The sequence below is a fragment of the Ursus arctos genome, unplaced genomic scaffold, assembly GCF_023065955.2.
Source record: "Ursus arctos isolate Adak ecotype North America unplaced genomic scaffold, UrsArc2.0 scaffold_3, whole genome shotgun sequence".
Taxonomy (NCBI): domain Eukaryota; kingdom Metazoa; phylum Chordata; class Mammalia; order Carnivora; family Ursidae; genus Ursus; species Ursus arctos.
The window spans coordinates 43,463,192-43,481,472 of record NW_026622985.1 but is presented as its reverse complement, the minus strand read 5'-3'; positions in this window follow the sequence as shown (position 1 = coordinate 43,481,472).

Below are 18,281 nucleotides of genomic sequence, written 5' to 3'. Positions count from 1 at the left end.
TCCCTGTTGTTGCAAATGGCAAGGCTTCATTAGTTTTCAGGGCTTAATCATATTCTGTGTGTGTGCCCGTGTGCCTGTGTGCCTGTGCCTGTGTGTGTGTGTGTGTGTGTGTGTGTGTGTATCTATCTCACATTTGCTTTAACCATTTATCTTTCAGTGGACACTGTGGTTGTTTCCATGTCTTGGTTATTGGAAATAATGCTGCAATGAACATGGGAGTGCACATATGTTTAATTAGTGTTTTTTTCTTCAAATAGCCAGAGGCAGAACTGCTAGATCGTAGGGTAGTTCTATTTTTAATTTTCTGAGGCAGCTCCATACTGTTTTCCATAATGGCTGTACCAATTTACATTCTCACCAATACTGCACAAGCGCCCCCTTTTCTCCGTATCTTTGCCAACAATTGCTATTTATCTTTTAGGTAATAGTCACTCAGGCCTAAAATGAATGAAATCTTGCTTTTGTGACAACACGGATGGACTCTGTGGGCATTATGGTAAGTGAAATGAGTTAGGGAGAGAAAGACAAACACCGTATGATTGCACTTATACGTGCAATCTAAACAGAACAAAACAAAAATAAGAAAACCTTAAACTCGTAGCTGAAGAGAACAGATTGGGGCTTGCCAAAGGTGGTGGACGAGGGTGCACCAAATGGGTGAACGGAGTCAAAAGGTATAGATTTTCAGCTATAAAATATATAAGTCATGGGAACGTAATGTACACCATGAGGACTATAGTTGATAATACGGTACTAAATATTTTAAAGTTGCTAAGAAAGTAGATCTTAAAAGTTCTCATCACAAGAAAAAAACTTCTGAAACTATGGTGATAAATGTTAAGTAGACTTGTGGTGGTGCTCATTTTCCAACATATACAAATATTGAATCATTATGTTGTACTCCTGAAACTAACAATGTTGTATGTCAATTACATCTCAGTAAAAAACAAAATTAAAAAACTGTAGTTGTTCAATAAATATTTGTAGTTTAAATGAATTAATGAATGAGTCAATTACTATGATGCCAGTACACTTATACCTCTAAGTGTTACTGTGGGAGAAGAATGTTTATTTTGTTTCTTAAAATTTCTGCAGTTAATATTAAGACTATTATTCATTTAGGTCTACAATAGGCTAACACTTTGTAAATAGTATCCCACTTAATCACATACCAAATTAACCCTCACAGAGGGGTTTTATGTGCTAAGCACTGTGGAAACACTTTACCTGTGTTATCACGTGTAATTAGTACCGTAAGTGAGTCTGTAGTAGATATACCATTACCAGCCCCAATTCACAGGAAAGGAAACAGTGGTTTAATGAAGTTAAGCAACTTGGGTAAAGAGATACAACTAGTAAATGTCAGAGTCCAGACTGGAATCCAAGTCTGCTAACGTAAGTCTTCACTCGTAACTTCAGAGCCGATAAATATGGTGCCCTTGTCCTCCTAAGACATTCTTCCATTCTGGGCTAATCGGCAATGGCACACGTCCTCAGAACCCTTCTTAATATCAGGCCCCATGTGGGCACTGTCCCTTGGTGCATGAGCAAAGCCATTTTGCCATTCATGTGTTATTCTAAACTGCTTTTAATCACTAATAATACAAGCACAACTACATTTATATATCATATGTGCTTAGAAACAAAACAATTACAAATGGAATATGAAGAGCAAAGATAGTAAATCAAGACGCCGTGTGCCAAGTAAGACTGACTGCACCTCCACTTTCCTTATAATGTCAGAGATCCCGAACCCACACAACAGATGATGAGCACCTCTCAGCTCACATCAGGTTAGACCTAGGAGAGTTTTCAATCCAGAGGGCCACTCATTCTTTACTTTTCTTACTAAGTTGTGACTGAACACATCTGAAAAGCTTATTTGCTTCCTTTTCCCTGATTGCTGGGAGGGCAATTCCTCTTCCTGAGGGATAATTTTTGAATAATGATTTTCCCCCCTTTTTATTAATCCACATATAACTTTATCAATTGTGCTTTAAGACTTAATGTCACCTGTCTGTGCAGCTTGGCTTGGCACCGATAAGGGTTCCTCACTTTGTGCACCTATAGCATTTTCCTCTCATCAGAGCCCTGTCACTTGTATTACAATTTACACCTTTGCGTTTCTGTCACCGCTACAGACCCTGAACTCTCTGAGGGTAAACTCTTCAAGGCTGTATTTTGCTCATATTTTAAAAGTTATGCTTGTATAGGTTTCATCTTGTCAATTCTAATGTTCCTTAATTGAATGACTATATTAATGACACAACCTGGCATATGCCCAGTATTCATATACCACTTTTTATTGTATTCTCTAATTGTCAGTTTATATGCTTGATCTTCCTTCCTCATCTTTAGATTGCCCACGGCAGAGATTAAAGAAGCAACAGAAAATGTTTATTACATTTAATGAAACCTATTTTCTTATGAAATTCAATTATTATATATATTCAAATATTATTGTATTATTCAAATACTGAATCTGTTAATCTTTTGGATATGTTACCAAAGTTGATTATGCCCATTGCCCACAGTCCCAGATATGCAAATTCTTGTAGACTGTTTAAAAGCATCCACAGGATGAAAATAAGAGTACTTGAGTTGTTGGGGTAAACGATAGGATTTCTAGAAGTAAATAGTACACCCTAATAAATCTATATAGGTCTCCTCTATAGGAAATACATTTACCATTTGCAGTATCAAGAAACCAATGCTGCCATATGGAACCAGCGAAAATGACAGAAAGAATACAACATGGTCCTGTATTCATAGCACAGGCACTCTGGGATGCACTTGTCTTTTTATGATTAATTTAGACATTTTCACTAATAGATTCAAAGATAATTGCCAGATAAACAGCTGTGCTATCCCTACAACAGGAGAGGAAATGAGTAAGGGATATTAAATAAGGAAAAATGTTGCTCAGGTGCATTAATCTGGAAAATGGAGCTCATTGTAAGCTGTTCTGTCTTCCTTGGTATTTGGATTTGAAAATTGAAGTATTAAGGCATAAGGACATGATAGGGCACCATGAGAAGGAATAACATCCTTATAAAATGAAGGGATTATAATAATGTGGTTATTTATGAGTGAACGAGTCTTGCTATTTCAGTTTTCAGTCTTTTACTAAAACTTACGGTATACCTAAGAGGAAATGTTTAAAATAAATTTTCCAAATGTGTACAAACCCTGAATCAATACATATTTCAGAGACTATTTGTGATATAAAAAAACCTCATAATAGGTGTTCTTTTATTAATTATAACACATTGTTTTTGCAGAAACAAATACTTGTGATTGTTCAAGTGTAATGCACTGAACCCACTGATGACTTCAAAATTATTTTATGAAGTAATTGTTCCTGTTTCTAAATCCAACTCCTAGAAAACACATATCCTATTTGTAAATATGGAAAAGGCAATAGGGCAGTATCATCAAATTTACTAAATTTGATTTGATGCCAAATGTAAATAGACAATTGAATTCAGTAGTTGCCTTAATATGTTAAGTAATATCTCAGATGCTTTGGTAACATTTATCTAAAACTGTTTTTCCTGTTCTATTTGCTTGCTTCACCTCTAATGAGTATAGTGAGCCACTGTACTTTTAAAAATCTTTGCACATGTAAACTATCAACTCAGGCCTTTATAGACTTAGTATATTGATGGGAACTGCATTATACTAATTTTATGACTTTCAGATAGGTTAGTGCCAGTGAGGTCAGCTCAAGAGTAATGAATGTCATTTTAAAATACCAAGAAGCATGATTATTCTCATACTGATATTGCTGTGGAAAAATACCAAAGAGGCTGTGAAATTATGCCACAAAGTATAGAAACTGTTCCAGGAAGTAAGTGCATAAACTCGGCTGTGCAAGTGTACAGAAAAACCCATTAAAACCCATTAAAAGGACCCAAACTGTAGACAGAAAATAAAAAAGGATTGATCAGCTGCATCCATGAAGGCAATAGATTGTCCATTTATTAATTAAAAGTACATTTTATATATTGTGATGTGATAAATAGTTGGGCTGTATAGGTTAATTCCCTCAGATCTGCACCGAGGGCTATTAGCATTGATAAATTATGCACTATGACATTTAACATTTCTGATCGACGGTCTAAAGGAGTGCTGTACCTGCAGCTTTGCTTCTGCTATTTACATAGCAATTTGCTCCGGCTGTAGTTCACCGTGAAGTATTCCTCATACAAGTGGGACTATTCCTCAAATAAGCATGTGCTTTTGTGGTTGTGCGATTATACTAACAGAACCAGAATTAAGTCTCTTGGAACATAACTGTCTCGATCAGATGACTTCTGATATATATAAACATTATTGGGGATCATCGGCATAATGAACTTCAATACCCCAACATATGGGATGGATGGATGGATGGATATATATATTTTTTCTATAATTTTTATATTAATAGTATGTGATGCCATCAACTTATTTTTATACATTACCATAAGGACATTATCAAAAGACAAACTTTTCTTTCATGTTTCTTCCCCTACACTTTATTCTTTAAAAAATCAGTTTCTCTATTAACTTTTTAAAAATAGTTTGGAAAATTTTCTGAACTATGTAAAGTTTGTTTTAAAGATTAAGTGTTTTTTTTAGAGACAGGGTGTGCATGTGCACTGGGGAAGGGATAGAGGGAGAGAGAGAGAAAATAAGAGAGAGACTCTCTGGTAGACCCCACCACTGAGAGCAGAGCCGGAGGCTGGGCCAGATCCCAGGATCTTGAGATCATGACCTGAGCCAAAATCAAGAGCCAGCATTTAACAAACTGAGTCACCCAGGTGTCTTAAACTATGTAAAGTTGTAAAAATCCATCCAAATATTTATTTTTAAGGGCCATGCTTCAAGGACTTGGTATGCAAAAACGGTTCATTTGGGAAAAGCAGAACACACAGTAAAGTAGAACTGAATAAAATATGTACCAGGCAGAAAATTGCATATGCAATTATCATATATAAGTCAGACATTTTTCATTTTATCAAAGGGTAGTCATCTTTAGTACCTTAATCTTGCCAACTATCCTCAAAGTCATCAAGGAAAAAGTTTCTACCTTCAGAGAATTTGTAAGAAAAAGACTTCAGGAGTTTAAATGGTTTGCCAATACTAAGAGGTGGGAAACCAATAACCAAAATCCACGTTATTCAAGTCCTGTTTATGGCTTTCTTTATTACAGTACACCGTCTGTTTTTATTCAAAGGTACTCTAAAAATGATGGAAAGTAAACAGTAGCTATTAAGTGTCAAGTGTATGTTAGGAATAACTATATATCCTCTTTTATTTCATCTGATAAAAACACAGGTTAATTTCATTAACTATATGAATCATCCCACCCTAATGCAAATCCAGTAATAGCCATCTAAAATAGTAGCTCTCGACCATAGCTACACAATCAGCTGCCCATGGAATCTTTAAACTGTAAAGATGTGGAGATATACTTCTGCTCAAGACAGAGTACAGGAACTAGATTCAGCCTCCTATCTGATACAACTATGATACAGACAAAATATATTCAAAGCATTGTTTTCAAGGCATTGGACATCAGGCAATGAAGGAAAGTGATCCCTGAAAGAAAGGAAGCAAATGAGTTGAGCCCTACAATAATTTCGATTTAATGTTTGGAGAGAGTTTACTGGCAAGGGAGGGAATCTAGGCAGAGTCTGATGGACTCCTGGAGGTGGTGATGCTAGGAGTCCAGCGAAGGCAGTTAAAGTTCATAGAACAGAGTGCCAGAGAGGACAGAGGCGTACAAGGAGAGAATCCCTTGTCTCCTTGATTATTCAGCAAATTATTAATGTAAGAAAATTAGCCAAGGCTGGGGAAAGAATTACCCAAAGGATTGGAGGGAACAATAGTAGGAATTTACATAGAGCTGAGGATAGTGTCTGCTCCCACCAGCCCAACCAAAAGGCATCATAATTCATAGAGCATGAGATAGGTTACCAAAAGTTACCCTCAGTATTGGGGAATAGGTAGTCATAGGTTAATGCTCTGGTCCTACTTAAAAAATCTTGGGATGCCTGGGCGGCTCAGTCATTTAAGTGTCCAACTCTTGATTTTGGCTCAGGTCATGATCTCATGGTTATGAGATTGAGCTCTGCATCAGGCTCAGTGCTGCTGAGAGTGAAGACTGCTTAAGAGTCAGTCTCTCTCCCTCTCCCTCACTCTTCCCCTCTCTCCCCCTATCCTACCACCCCCTCAAAAAAAAAAAAAAATCTTAAAACTGAGGAATTAAGAGATCAAACTACTTCCAGGTAACTTAACTATTTCCGAGAAACTGGCACAAGACTATTTACAGAAATTTAAAACTATTCGGGATAAGCAAGGTAAAATTCACATGGCTAGTATCCAATAAAAAAAAATCAAGAATTTTTTAAAGAAGAAAAATATGATCTCTAATGAGAAGAAATGATAGAAATTATCTGAAATGAAACAGAAGAAACACATTAAGCTCATCAGGGAGGTGTGGACAAGTGTTGAGTAGCTTAATATACATGTAAATTTGACTCCCCGAAAGACAGAAAAAAAGAGCTGACAAAAATATTTGAAGTGATAATGGCCAAAATTTTTCCAATTTGGATAAAATCTGTAAATACGCAGATCCAAAAATCTTAATAAATCCCACCCATAAGAAACATATAGAGAAGTAAACAGAAACAAATCATAATCGAGTTTTATAAAAGCAAGCACTGAAGAGAAAAATCATAAAAGCATCCAAGGAAACAAGAAATATTACAGAGTAGACAGAACTAAATAAAAAATTCTCATTAAAACAATGCAAGTAAGAAGACAATGGAATAATATTTTTAAAGCACAAAAACTAAAAAGAAACAAATGTACAAACCTGTGAACCTACAATTTATTTTCAGCAATATTATCTTTAAAAACAAAGGTAAAAATTTTTTTCAGACATATAGAGGCTGAAAGAACTCATAATCAGCAGAAACGTATTAGGAGAAATGTTAAAGGAGTCATTCAAGAAGAAAATGGACATGTTGATTAATAAAAGGAATGAAGATCGTAAAAATAGTAATTACACTGGAAAACACATAACATTTATAAATACTTCATGTATGTAAACTACATATTAGATAACTGCTTAAACAAAAATAATGGCAACATGAAATAGTTTGTAAATTATGTAGGAGTATGAAAAAAATAGTACAAAGGCTAGGAGGGGAAGAAAGAAAGGATGTAATTCTAAGGCATTATAGCACACATGCGATGGTATAACCTCACCTGAAAGCAGACTGGTAAGTTCAAGATATGTACTATAAACCCTAAAATAACCACTAAAAATAAGAGGTATAGCAGATGTAGGAGAAAGGAATCATACAAAAATACAATAAATCTCAAACCAGAAAAATACTAACTACAGCTAACACTAACATAAAGAAAGCTAGAATAACTATAAGAATATTGGAAGTCTACTTCAGAGCAAAGATTACTACCAGGAACAAAGGGTAATTTCATAATGATAAAGGGGTCAGTTAACCAAAGAAGCAAACAAAATCCAAAAGATACATACATCTACCAAAAATGCTCCAAAATACATTGAACAAAAGCTGACAGAAGTGCAAGTAGAATAGACAAATTCACAGTTCTAATTGGAGAATCAATATCACCTTTTCATTTCAGAGAAGCAGTAGACTCCCCCCCCCCAATAATCCATGGGGATATAAAAGACTTGAACAACACTATCAACAAATTTGACCTAATATTTATATAACAGTCTATCCAACAACAGAACGCCTATTTCTGTCAAGAGCACATGGACCATTTACCAAGATAAATGGTATTCTGAGCAGTGAAAGAAGTCTCGTATTTCAAATCAAGCCATGCCAATCATGTTCTCTAGTCACAATGGAATTACGTTAGAAATCGAAACCAAAAGGTTTTCTTGAAAGTCCCAAATATTGAAAACTAAATACATTGAAAATAACCTTTAAGTTAAAGAGGAAAATATAAAGTAGTATTAGATAACACTTGGGAACAAATGAAAATAAAATCACAACACATCAAAATTTGTAGCTAAATGTAGCTAAAGCAGTAATTGCAGGAGAATGGAAAGCACTTAATGCCAATATTAGAAAAGAAGAAAATTCATAAATCAGTAACCCCCAGCTTTCACCTTGAATAGCTAGGTAAAAAACAAATCAAACCCAAAATATAACAAGCAAAGGAAATAAATATAAGAGCAAACATTAATAAAATAGAAAACAGAAAAGCAATAGGAAAAAACACAATCAAACCCAATATGGGTCACCTGAAGTGATCAATAAAATTCATACACATCTAGCTAAACCGTAAAAAAAAAAAAAAAAAAATGGAAAGAGGATGTAACCTAACCAATATCAGACTTGAGATGGGTTATAATAGCACTATAGGATCCACAAATATTCAAAGGATAGGGAAATATTATCAACAAGTTTATGCCAATAAATTCTAGAACTTAGATGAAATGGACACATTCCCCAAAAGACACAAATACCTCTAGCTTATTCGAGATAAAATAGATAACCTGAGTAGCCTGAAAACTATTACTGAGATTAAAGTTATGGTTAAAAAACTTCCCACAAAAGCAATTTGAGGCCCAAATGGCTTAAGTGACAAATTCTACCTAACATTAAAAAAATGCTAAATCTGTGCAAAATCTTCCAGAAAACTAGAGAGAAGCACTATCCTGATATCAAAACTAGACAAGAGACACTACAAGAAAACAACAGACCAAAAACCCTCTGAGCATAGATACGGTATTTCTATACAACATTTTTAACAAATTATATCCAACATTACATAAAATGGATAATACTTCATGACCAAGTGAGTTTTATACCAGAATACAAATTTGGCTTAACATTCAAAAGCCATTAGGATTCCCAAAAATCAATAAATGACAAAAAATCATCTCAACAAATGTCAATGTCCATCAATAGATGAATGGATAAACACATTGCTTTATAACCATATGATGGAATATCATTCAGATATAAAAAGAAATGAACTCTTGAATTATTTAAAAATATTAAAAATGGAGAGTAAAAAAAATAAAAGCCTCTCAAAAGAGTATGTGATTGTTGAATTACCGTTGTATACCTGTAATTAATGTCAACTATACTTCAATTAAAAGTTGAAGAAAAAAGAATATGTACTGTGTGGCTTATACAAATTTATGGAAAGTGTAAACTTCTGTAGTAATAGAATGTACATTAGTGAATCTCTGGGGAAAGGTTAGGGGAGGGCTGAAGTAGGGAGATCTGGGAAGAGCTCAATGAAATGGATTACAAATAGGCACAAGGACACTTTGAGGAGTGACAGATCTATTATCTTGATTGTGGAGATAGTTTCACGGGTGCTTACACATGTCAAATCTTATCAAATTGTACACTTTAAATATGTGCAGTTTATTTTATGTTGGTCACATCTCAATAAAGTGCTATTGAAAACAAACTACAATTTCAGGGTCCTTCTGATATAGATTATCAGAGTCTCCAGAATCACAGTCTGTGCTTCAGAGTTGGTCCCACTTGGCTGATGGGAGGCATAGGCTTTCACACTTGCCCCTGCCACCTCTTTCACCCCAAATTTCCAATAGTTTTACTTGATTCTGGTAGAGGGACAATTTTTTCTTTTTTATGCCACCTGTAACTTGTCATGTCTAAGAATCACTTATTAGAAAAATTTAGGAATCACCAACTGACTAGCAAATATGTACTTAGACACTTTATAGGAGCTTCTGTTTTGTTCACAAGATTGATTCAGTGCCAAAGCAATTTCACTCAACAAATTTTTGGGCTTGGCTCTGAAAGCAAAGTATGAGAATATTCATAGGGACACTATTACAGTAGCCCCAAACTATAAATAACACGTGTCCAATTGATAGAGTAGGTAAACAAACCGTGATGTCTTTGTAGGAGGGAATGCTATAGGGTAATGAAATACCATAAAACTAGACACAACAAAATGGATGAATTACACAAATAACAGTGTTGAGGGAAATGAGCTATACACAAATGATACATGATTCCATCTTATATAAAATCCAAAAACTAGTAAGTTAAGCAATAATGTTAAAAATTGATAGTGTTTATCTTGGGTAGGGAAGTGTGAGGGTGATTGGGATGGGCCCTAAAGTAGCCTTGTGGTGTGTTCGTTAATGTGCTGTAGTTTTATTGGTTGGTGGTTACATGGATGCGCCCACTTTAAAATTCATCTAACCCTATAATTAACCACAGTAGTTCACCAAGTATAAACAAAAAATTTTGAAAAAGTCACATAAAAGTAGTCCAGTAATTAAGAGTTACTTAGCAAGGGATCTACCTGCTTGTGTCAGGTTCTTCATATTTTTAAGACCAAATTTTAATTCAGGTCAAAATATGGCAATTAAAAATGAGTTCAGCTGTTTCATTATAATTCATATCATTTCTAGATGTCACCCAGAGTTAGAGTTCTATCTGTAGTAGAAATTATAGTTTGACAGAAAAATATCAATTGCTATGAGCCAGTTAGTCATGCCTATGAGCTGATTGCTCTCTACCTGGGAATGACTTGTTTGACTTATAGGACAACAAAGTTGTTAAATGCAAACCTATCATAAAGTACGAATCATGGGCCTTGCTTCTCTCATGATTACTAAAATATCTGAACAATAGTTTTATCACTGACATGTATTATTTTTATCTAAACAACTATGTCCACCTCTCCCTGCCTTGACATTTTACTTTCAGTTCTACTAACCCTTAGGAAGTCTGAACTCTCAAAAAATTTGTAGTGGAAAAATTTGACACATTTATGAACACACACTTTATTTTGCAATTCATTGGTGATGGACTATATCTGTGCTAGCTAAGCAATGAATGTTCATTCCAAGGCTGGGCAGGAAATGCTTCTCAACCTCTATCTCTGCTCTTTTCATTGCTTTTTCATGTTTCAGGTACCTCTCTGAAATGTTGGGACATGATGCTGTCATCTCTCCCATGGGTACACTTAACACCAGTACACACTATATTGGGGTCGTATGTAAAAGAAATGTGTTCCTTGACTTTAAGTCTAAGATACCCTGGGATAGTGATGGCATCATTTTTGAAGGTTTTAATTTCTTTTGCATGCCTCCATTTTATTCATTCTTCCATGTGGTAGAGTGAAGAGACATTTCATTTTTAGTAATTCATCCCTGTAGAGCTTAAAATTTCTCAATTTTGAAATGAAGTTTGTAACATCAATTTCCTAAGATAATTTTAAAGATTGTATGTAGTAACATATATAAACTACCTAATCGAGTAATTTCCAAGTAATAGGTATATAATATTTAGAATTTTGAAGGTGGGGAAAGGCATAGGAGAAAAGAAAAAGGAGGAGGAGGAAATGTGGGAATACTAACAAAAAGGTTATAAAATTTATATTATAAATTAATATAAAACAATGATTAATAGAAAAATATAAAAGTTAAAAATATAAAGTACAAGAGTTCAATCGTTTGTCTTTTTTAACCAGGTTGATTATGAAGGGGGATTTTTTGTGCTTACCATGTTACAATATCCAGAACATAATATTTAAAATAGATACAGACTGCTTCTTGTCACATGTCATAAAATTAGTTCCTAAGATGGTTTAAAAATGTTTCTCAAATATTTTTAGGATCTTGGCTATCTTTTAAAATGTGTAATAGGAAAAGGATATCATCAAGTTGTTATGTTGGTAGAAGCAAAATAGGTAAGTGATAAGTGAAACTTAAGGCTTATTTATTCTGTGTATTATTGTAAAACAGTTATTTTTGCAGAAAGCTACAGGTCTTAGAAAAGGAGAGGGATGTTGAGGAGGAGGTAGTGGGAAGGAGAACTAACATAATACAGCAGGGGGACAGTGACATTCCAGGGAGTGTAACAGGGGAGTTCTGAAAATCTTGATTTTTTTGCTTATTTTTTCTTTCAAACTATCTCTTCTGTTGATAAGCAGGTGCATTAATTCTATTTGATTTCCATTAAAAAAATCTATGAAAAACCTCTTTATTGATAGCTGGGAAGATTTGTCAGATTATTTCCTGGTTCTCGTAAGACATTTCCCATGTATTATTACTTGTTATGTCTGAATGTCTGTGAAATTGTCCTTCTGTTTTGGTTTTATAATGAAGTTACCATGACAATACGTCACATCTTTTGTCCTTCCCTCCAGTTTCAGTCATTATTACCAGAAAGAAAAATTCACTGAATTTTATGGGTTCTATTTTATTTTTAGATCTCAAGTTTGGTGAGAGACCATGAACTTCACAACCCCTGTGCAGTAAACAGACTTGAATCTCCAGTTTCTTTTTACTTAACTTTGCTGTATTGGTTTAGAAAAGGTAAAATATAGTTGCTTTAGAAGCATATAGTCTCAAATAGAGCAATCCTAAGAAGGGTTCATTCTGTTTGATACAACTAAATCTTATGTCTTTCCATTTTTGAAACAGACTTTTAAAAATAAAGAGCAAAAGGAGAACAGAGTTCTTTAGCTACTAAAATGAGCTTGGATTCATATCTTCCATATATTCTTCCAGAAAGGCAACATAAAGCTACATACACAGATTATATCCTTAAATAGCAAGATGATAATGAACATATAGGATTTTTCCTTACTATAATATACAGTAAATTTAAAACCTCATCTAGAATTTTAGTGAAGGTACAAATAATAATTGTAAGGTGAAGCAAAAATGTTTGAGTTACTATCCATAATATAAAAAGGCAAGTAAAAAATAGAATGTAGATACTTTAACTTGCTGATGAATTTCTCTTAGGTTGCACCTTGCCTTAAATGTTGTCCTCTAATGTAGAATGATTCACTATATCTAAGAAATATCTTAACATTGACATGTTTAAAATAAATTACTGGTCTACTAAAACCTGTTTTATATATAACGTGTTTATCCTAGATCTCTTAGAAAGTAAGGCTGTGAGGTCCTTCAACACTACTCTTTCACCGAATAGGACCACTACCCACCATAGGGTTTTGCAAAAATTAATTATGATTCTTACAGTTTATCTGTTTATAAGAAGAAACACTCAAAATCAGGATCAGGAATTTAATAACCCTTTTTAAAATCCTATTAAATAATAAGAAAAAAAAAGAAAGGTCTGGAAAAAGCATAGGGTATTGATCAAGACCCACTACCACTTTTCAATTGTGTGAAGTCGAGTCTAAAATCTAAAATAGGATTCATAGTATCACATTTGCAGGACACAGAATAAATGAGACAGCATGAAAATGCCTAAGTAGATTGTCAAATGATGGAAGGACAGATCTCTGAATTATTTCCCTTGTGCATAATTTCCTCAAAATTAGTTCAGGGCATATGTTGTAGTTTATTCCTAAAATCCTGCTACAACAATTTCCACCACGGTAGATCCCAGTTTGTGTATGGATTGTGGTGGCCCTTGATATCATCAGGCTATCTGCCATTAAGACCCATGGGAATGTGATTCAAATAGAACCGGACAGAGTTAAAAAACAGAGTGAATTAGCCTTTGAGTGAATATTAGGACAAAGACCTTGATAAAAAGGACACTAAGAGCTAGCATTTTTCATATGCATTATGAGCTGAACAGAAATAAATACTGCAGTTTCATTTGGCACATTTTTGGCATCATTTCTCTATATGCTATCTCTAATGGGTATAGGGCATGGCCCTATTAGAATACCACAAGATGTTTTCATAGCACTGGGATGAAACTCAAGTAGGTTTTGAGTGTGGGTGAGAAGGATACTGTCAGCCAAGAAACAAAAGGAAGAATTTACTTTCTGTGAACTCATCAAGGAGTTAAAAATAGATGGACATTTATCTGTAATTCACACTTGATTATTTCTGTTCATTTCATGTTTCTTATTTGGTATAATGTCACTTAAACTGACATTATTACTTTTTATAATAGAGGATACTAAGCAAACTAGATAAAATTCTAATATTCCTTACCTAATATGTTTTAAATTGTATTATTGTAATATAATTAGTTATATTTACATCTGGTAATATGAGATAAATGAAGGTTTTTCACAGTATCATTAACTAACATTACTTGATTAACAACAATTTTTGTTAGTCTATATTGAGCAGCATTTAGGGCTTAATATGTGCACAATTTTTTATCACTTATTATCTATTTTGTACTATTTTATCAAGATCTTGACATTTAATACTCTATTAAAGAAACACTAGGTTATTTTAATGTTTTTAGTGACATTCTTAGGATGGTAATACCAAATGAAAATTTCACAAAAAATTATTTATTTACTCTAGGGTATGTAGGGATTAAGAATAATAAACCTCAAACCTTAAATCTGTTACATAATAATTTGTTGAGACTGAGAACCGGAAGGAAAGAAAGAAGAGAAGGAAATGGTGTGCTTTGGTAAACCACATCAGTCTGCAGTCAGAGGAAGCCTGGCAGGGGCATGGTAGCAAGGTCAATTTTCTGGCACTGATTTAATCTCATCTTTCTCTTGCAGTTGAGTATATATATTTTAGTCAAGGAAGTTTGACCCAGACTTTATTATGACTGGAAAATATCTATTATAACTGAATGTTTCCAGCAAATAATTAGTATTGCAAATAGGTCTGAGATTCTAGATCAAACATATATACACATATGCATGTATATATATGTAATCTCCACATATATTGAGAGTAAGTGCTTACAATTTTGACTGTCAAAGAATTCCAATTTGACTTAAAACCCTGACATATAGTTAAATATTCTCAGCATTGGTGTTGGAAGATTTTAGATTTTAAATTGTGTGACATATAGTTAAATATTCTTGGCATCGGTGTTGGAAGATTTTAGATTTTAAATTGTGTGAAACACAACATGGCGATGCAAGGCAGGTAAGAGGAAAATCCCCTGGAATTCAGTACGTAAATGGTCCGTGAATGCTTCAAAGTGAAAAAATTACTGGTATAGTATTAGAATTTGAAGGTTCCACAGCAACAGTATTTTGTACTAATAAAATTATTCTATACTATTCCTAGAGTTTTGATCAATGAAAATAAATTCCTGTTTATTGCCAAAGTATAAAGACGACTTTCACCTATGTGTGTTTCCATCAGTTTCAACATACAGGATATCTATCAAGTTTTATTTTAACCCTAACTTACGAAACAGCAAGTTGGCTTTTGGCAGTTTCGTGTATGGTGGCAGCAGAAAGGAGACATCAAAGAAATGAAATATTTTATATCCATGGAACATAAGTCAGCCTGAATATCAGAATATTTGCATTTATTTCTTTTTTCTCCAGTCCCCCACGTACGACATAATACGGCCCACATGAATGCTGCATGCACAGAATATGTGTCACAGCTCAGGGACAAGGAGCTTGGGGGATGTATCCCTTTTTTAATTACACAGTAAGTAAGCCTGCTCCCGGGTGAGGGACAGGGGTGAAGGGAGAGGTTCATATATTCTTTAAGGTTACCAGCTGCATGAACAACCTTTGCAAGATGCCCAGCTAAAAGAAGAGTCCTGCAACTTCAACCAGTTCGTAAGAGCCAATTTTATATATGCGTGTGTGTGTGTGTGTGTGTGTGTGTGTGTGTGTGGAGGGGGGAGAGAGAGAGAGAGAGTGCATGCCAATTTTTATATATAATCTTGTCCCAAGGCCACTTTCAGTGAGGTCACCTCAGGAGCTGGAAATCAGACATGGTGAGAATATTTACACCAGGAAAATAAGCCAACACTAAATAGCAGGGCTTTTATTTTTTTTCTTTCCAGAGAAAGTTGTTAAACATTCACTCGTGTACCACTGTACCCAGTCTCTGTTGTTGATTTTTGTGGACAATAAAGTAACTTATACTGCTCATCACAAGTACCTATTCTAACCAATTTGCACAAGGCATGTATGTGTGTGCACGCGTGTGTTAGACCCAGAGAGGGAAAAGCAGAACACGAACAAAAAAGAGAAGTTGCGACTGAAGAAGAGCTTAAGAGCGAACACAGAACCTTGAATCTCAGAGACTCTAGGGCTATTCTAGACACTGCACCAGGAGAACCAGGGCTCTGAAATTGGATGGATCATTTAAAAAGCAACAAACTGTTAAGGAAGTCGACAAACGAAAACAGTGCTTCTGAAACATGTATTATAGACGTGAGACTTCGACTGAATGAAGAGGGGAGGAAACTTCTAACTCTGCAGGTTTCAAGGTTTCATGAGCCACTAAAATTAAGGCCTAGACTCAGCATGAACTCTTCAGGAGACATTTCAAAGAGTTCCTAGCCATGGAAAGTGGCTTTAAAAAATCATATTATTCTTTATGTTGCAGGATATAGTTTCATTATAAATGTTAAGCAAAAAGTCAGCATTATCTCCCAAATTATGTTAATGAGTAATTAATCAACAAAATACTCCAAAGAGCTAAGAAGATAATTTAGACTTTTTCTTTCCATCAGCCTCAACCACCACTTGGGTAACCCTACTTCATCTCCCTACCGAAACTTGAGCATTTACACTTTATTGACTGGACCCCATCATTTCTATTTCTCCCACGGATCCCCGCTGTATCATCCTAACAAAACCATTCTACTTTCTTCAGACCATGCATCAGAATCGAAATGAATTTTATTTCTCAGTTTATCACATTCCTACAAGTTTCAGAATTCAAGAAAGACTTAAAAATTTTGTTCCACAATCTCTAACTTTACAAAGAAAAATGTGGTTTATCTGCGCGTGGTATTAGAAACAGTTGTACTAGGAACTCCGCTCTCAACACAAAAGCCCGTCCTGTTTCTTTACAATATGCTTCTTTGAAGACCAGCTTGAATTTCTGAGGTCCTGGGGCTGTGAGCATGTGGACAGCAGCCTGCTGGTTTCTATTTTTAAAATCAATATTATCCCAGTTTATGAATAGTTAAAAAAAATAAATTTCCGAGTGTGACCTGAATCACTTCCTTGGAAGAATCTGCATTCTTGTAAAATCCTACAGTGAATGACCAAGGTAAGAAAACTGACACCTACTGGTCTTAAGTTTGAAACAAGGGAGGGCTCCTAAGCAAATCTCTATTCTTGACATTGCATTAATAAATGTAAACAGGGTGTTTCAGCACAGAAAGCATAAAACTGCCTGATATATGCACGGCCTCTCTTTAATGATGTTTAAAAAGGAGCTAAACATCTCCCTGGGAATTCGTAAAACATTTATCTTTTAGGCAGTTATTTAGCTTCATGAGTCTTTGTTGTTTCACAAGCTGGAGAAAATAGGTCAGCTAATGTTATATTAATCAGCAATTAATATTTTAATTTGATTTTCTTTCTAGTGAAAATGCTTGTAGTTCCCCCCACCTCTCCTCCCCCCCCCTACTTAGGCACTGATGTTAAGTGGTATCATTATCATATTGTACCTTGGGGTTCTGAGATAACCAGGTCCAGTGAGAGCTCTATTCTTAGAAAAGTGGGAGGTTTATCATGCCACTTACACATTTAAAATGACACTCCGTGGCTCCTGTGCAACCAAGTGTCTTAGAGCTGAGTCACACGATTCTCCAAAGTGTGCTTTTCAATTCATATTCTAAAATAGCACCTTTCAAATCAGAATAGAGAAAAACGTTTTTGCTTAGTAGAAATCCTGTCTTTGAGAAAAAAAAATATCTTACTCAAATTATCTGAGCCATACAAATGTGGGTTTCAGATTCTATTTTCTATTTTCTTATATTAACTGACAAGTCAACAGATTCGAAGGACCTGGTGGCATTTTTTTTTTTAAGTAAATAAAGATCTGCCAAGATTTACAGTAGAAAACGAACATAGGCTAGATACTCTTTCAATTTCTCAAAAAAGAACGCTCCTTGTTTTTGTTTAGTGCCTATTAAAAAATTAAAACATGCTAGGAGGTTAGGAAGTTTGTGACATTATTTCTATGGTGATTTTTTTTAACAGCCATCACTGTGAAATTTTATGAATTCCTATGAACCCAAATTTGGCATTATGAACCCAAATTATGGCATTATGAATGGAGTGAATGGCCATGCCTCAGAGGAGATTAGGAGAGACTAAAGATGACAGAGTGTGCCTGAGGTGTGTATACTTTTAGTTTGCTGTACTCTTGAACCCTTTTAAATGGAAGGTACAATACCCAATATTTCTATTTCTCAGCCTTACTGAAATTCAGTTACAACTTGGCAGAAAAGGATGCTCATTCGGAAGTGCTGACAAATACATATGCACTGAAAAACAAAAGCAGTAAAATAAAATTTCAAATTACCACTGGGAGGTATAGCAAAATAGATCAACTGGAAACT